General features: G+C 37.6%; 1 long non-coding RNA gene across 2 annotated transcripts; it reads left to right on the forward strand.

Moving 5' to 3' along the window:
• The first annotated feature begins 1,875 nt into the window (after nt 1-1,875).
• Nucleotides 1,876-3,719, forward strand: LOC113074208 (uncharacterized). Of its 2 annotated transcripts, none has more exons than XR_003280609.1 (3): nt 1,876-2,282; nt 2,486-2,595; nt 2,713-3,719. It is a non-coding gene; the product is annotated as an uncharacterized LOC113074208 (long non-coding RNA). The 2 variants fall into 2 exon arrangements; XR_003280608.1 differs by having other exon boundaries at nt 1,879-2,162; nt 2,713-3,718.
• The last annotated feature ends 1,026 nt before the right edge of the window (nt 3,720-4,745 follow it).

The raw sequence follows: 4,745 nt of genomic DNA on the forward strand, positions 1-4,745 counted from the left end.
TAACTCTTTCTCCTCTCATGTTCCATACTTACTGTATTTTCCACACTATAAGTAAAACTTTTTTTCATAGTTTGGCTGGTCCTGCGACTTATAGTCAGGTGCGACTTATTTATCAAAATTAATTTGACATGAACAGAGATAAATGAACCAAGAAAAAACATTACCATCTACAGTGGCGAGAGGGCGCTCTATGCTGCTCAGTGCTCCTGTAGTCTACACTGAGCAGCATAGAGCACCCTCTCGCAGCTGTAGACGGTAATGATTTCTCTTCTTGGTTCTAAATAAATGCGGCTTACAATCCAGTGTGATTTATATGATTTTTTCCTCGTCATGAAGTATTTTTGGACTAATGCGACTTATACTAAGGTGCGACTTAAAGTCTGAAAGAGGTGATGACTGCGTGCATGGTGGGTGGTGGGCCGGCCCGCCAGCCGTCCTGGAGTACCGGCTGTTCTGTGATTCTCCAGATCACACAGATGGCCAGTCTGCCCCGTATATATACATGAAAATATCTTCATCTCTATTTAACTTTTCCTCTCCATCAGCGAATGATTCTGAAAGAAAACGCGCCAGATATCTGTTTGCTAATGAAACAAACGCTACTTTCATGCATCTGATTATCAGATAAATATCGCACTCTTATTTCAAGGTCATTGTTAATGCTGTGGTTAATTTAAAAAGTTTCCTTCATATATTTGGTTCAACCGCATTGTTTAAACACATTTATCATTCAATGGAACAGTGCGTATGATTTAGACAACATTTCTGCTCCGTCCATGCAATAAATACAGCTATCGATGGCTCCGGTAACTCCGTTGGTAAGATGCAGAGAGTCATTGACAAACTACAGAAAAGTAAAACTACTTCACATTAGCATTACTGGCCACAAGTCCTATAGATCACACGTCAGCTGCGTCAGAGACGAACGGAACGCGAGCGCAATCCTGTGACAGTCTCGGTAAACAGTGGAGCGCGTGAAGGACAGATAAGAGGCACGATTCATGAACACTCTTTAAGGTCTCCATTAATTTGTGCGTGTAGTAATTTAATGTGTATACATTTTGAAAGCATTGAATCGCTATAGAAATCACGATTCATTTGATTCTTAGCAATTTGAATCAATAACTGTCCGATTCACGATTCAAAAATCATGTTTCAAGACCGATGCATATGAATCGATAGGTTTGTAATCGATGCATCGAGAAAACGAGTGAATCGTTACACCCCTAATATATATATATATATATATATATATATATATATATATATATATATATATATATATATATATATATATATGCACTAAGAGAGACTTATACAGATGCCTTGAATACATTTTAGTCTGGCCTGATTCTGACCCACAGAAACCCTTGACATGTGCTTGAAAACATGACCAGTTATAGACTTCATAAAAGAATGAGCTACAAGAGAAAATTATGTACTGCCTTTAATTGACAGAGAAGGCTATAGAGGCATAGATCCAGCTAAATCATGGTTCTTCTGGCCTTTCAGCTTTAACATTTTTCAGAAAGGTGACAAAACAACAATCTTTTTTTTTTTTTTTCAGGCAACATTTAGCTCCAAGTGAAAGAACAACAGAGCATTTTTTTCTTTTCTTTAAGTTTGGGAAAATGTCATGAATGTGAAACAGATACTTAATTAACCCAAGTGAAGGTTAGTTTTGTCACAAACTGAGCAACTCTTGAATTATGTATGACTGTGCTGCTGTGGTTATTTATATGATGTCTAATAGTGTGACCATTGAATATAATTGGTCTTCATGTCTAAATGAAAAATAAAATGTCACAGTCTGTCTCATATCAAACAAATCTTAAGCTGTGTTTTTGTGTGATGCTTTTGTGTTTTCATCATAATATGTATTTTGTTAGTAAATAAATATTACATATTGTTATATTTAATATTTTTATGCTATATTATTTTTGTCACAAGTCGGTCAGGCTCATCACCCACAGCACACTCCCTCACTCGAGCATTAATCACCAGCACCTGTTCACAATCCAATCATTTAATCACCTGCACCTGATCGCATTCACTTACCACCACATACTGTAAAAGCACACAGCTCAGTCACCTCCATTGTCTGATCTCGTAGCTTCAATGCGGAACCAAACCTGTTACAAGCTGCTTGCATTGACTCTCAGGTAACTTTGCTATTCACCTCTTTGCCCGATTCTCCTAGAGTCCTGTGTTTCTCCAGTGTTCCTCCATCGTTCCTCCTGATCTTCCACTTCCAAGATCTCTTCTCCTGTGTTACCCCTGAGGTGTGTACAATGATTCCTTCATCCTGGTCACCCCACTGTCGTTACGAGAACGCCTACATCAGTCCAATCATCAAAACCCTACTCAATGCCTCCTCTGCTTTCTCTCCTGATTTACATGTATACCAGCTATAAAAAAAAAAAAAAAAAAAAAAAAAAACTTGTCAACCTATTACCTTCTTTTCCTGAGTCTGTGTGTGTTACAGAAGAGCGGACCAAAACGAAGAATGACCTGGGCTGATGATTATCTCTATGGTATCTGGCGGGAAGACCTCTGGGGGTGTACGCGGAGGAGTTCTTGAGCTTGATACCTCTGGTGAGTTGGAGTGAATGCATGTTTTCAGATGGGACTAAAAGATGAAATATTTTTTTGACTCCTGAAGATTGCTGCAGACCCGTAGCAGATTTGTGTCCTCGATTTAAATGGTTCCAGGTTCTTTGTTGATGTGGTGGATCCTTATCCTCCCAGAAGCATGAGGGTGCTCCAGCTCCCTCCACATACCACTCCAAAGAGCCCACTCCCTCCTTTACTTCAGCCCTTCCCTCGAGATCTCCAGATCTCCTCCCTGGCCCGAAGCCCTGTATTCCCTGTCTCCTCTGGTTCTGCCCAGCATAGAATCCCCTGTGTCTCCCCTGGTCCTGTGCATCCCTTCCTCATCTCCTGAGCACTGAGCCAAAGAGGGGCTCCTGAGCCCCAGAGCTTCCTCCAGTGTCTGCTCTAGACCCTGAGTCCTGCCCCGTAAGTTTTCCCAAGTATTTTTTTTTTGTTGGGTGGGGCAGTAGAGATCCAGCCAGGAAGGCAGAGGTGTGGTTTGGAGCCACTGACTCGGAGGCAGATCTGCCACGGCCTCCCGAGTCTCCAGATCAGCCTTGGAAATCCTCCTTTACTACACCCTGTTCCTGTCCTGCACGTACCTCCAGTTCAGATGACCGGTTTCTAATATAGCTGGCTATTTTGCATAACTGTTTATGCAACATACTGTTTTAGATTTTTATGCATTATAATATTTGTTGCATTTTACTTGGTCATAACATATGCTTCATCCCTATCCCTATTAGAAAAATATAATTAGTCACAACAATTAGTGATTATTACTTAGTCACAAGTGTGTGTGTGTGTGTGTGTGTGTAATCATCATATAGTTTATTATCGGATCATTTAAAGTATTTTCTCTAATTTTAACAACAGTATCTATGTTTATTAGTAATTAAAAATGGACCAAGTGTAATGCTTCATTCCCTGAACGTCTCACTTCAGTGCAGGTGCAACTACATTCTTAATTAGGAAAAATTAGAGTCTTTTCATATTCCTCCTTGACACCAGCAACCAAGAAACAACAGCAAAGCTGCCAAACTCAGTTTTAGTTAAGTCATATTCTGTCCATACCTGAGTCTCAATATACACTCACTCATACAGAAAATTATATCTACTTACCAATAGGAATGCTTACCCGTCTCATGTGCAATGATGCAAAGTCTCTTATGCACTGAGCTGTTATTATATAAAGCTCTGTCTCTATCACTTTTACATTTAATCATTTAGCAGACACTTTTATCCAAAGCGACATACAAATGAGAACAATAAAAGCAGACCAACAAGAGAACAACAGTATACAATTGCTATGACAAGTCTCAGTTAGTCTAGCACAGAACCCATAGCCAAGGTTTTTTTTTTTTTTTTCTCAAGTCAAGTGCTGGCATAAAGATGAGTCTTTGCAGTGGTGTAATAAAACGAAGTAAAAAATACTTAGTACTTAAGTGTTTTTGGGAGTATCTGTACTTGAGTTTTTATATTTCAGTCAACTTTTACTTCACTACATTTACGAATTAAAATTTATACTTTTACTCTGATAAATTTCCCATAAGTATATTCATTACTTACTACAAAATAGTCAGAGGCATTCCAGGCATTCTAAATTTTAGATGGCAAAAATGATTATGTGTGATTTTTATATTTATATATTTTGATGTAGGCTTAGTTAACTTAATCTATGTCACACAAATAATACAGTTTTTCTGCAGATGTATGAACACATTTAACATACATTTGATACAAGTTCATTAAAGCAATAAGTGACTAAAATTTTAAACATTCCGTTTTTAGTTTTTGTTTTGTTTTTTGCTTAATTTTGCTAACGAAAATCGTTCCACACAGATCACACCACTGCTTTATGTCTCTGAGCAATGGACTGTGTTTACTTATATTGAATGAATAAGCTTTTTGACAAATCGGTTGAATAAATGATTCCATGATCCACAGTCAAATGCTTAGTTTCTGAATGAATCAGCCATTTGAATGAATCGGTTGAATCTCAATGACTCACTCATTAACATTGACTTGTTAAATTAAATTTGACATTTCGACTTTTTTTTCATATTTAAAATTTCAAATGTTAGTCTTTATTTATTTATTTATTTTTGTTAAAAACAGCCTTTTTATACAAATGTATTATGGGATTATATTAG

The sequence above is a fragment of the Carassius auratus genome, unplaced genomic scaffold (genome assembly GCF_003368295.1).
Source record: "Carassius auratus strain Wakin unplaced genomic scaffold, ASM336829v1 scaf_tig00013917, whole genome shotgun sequence".
Classification (NCBI taxonomy): Eukaryota; Metazoa; Chordata; class Actinopteri; order Cypriniformes; family Cyprinidae; genus Carassius; species Carassius auratus.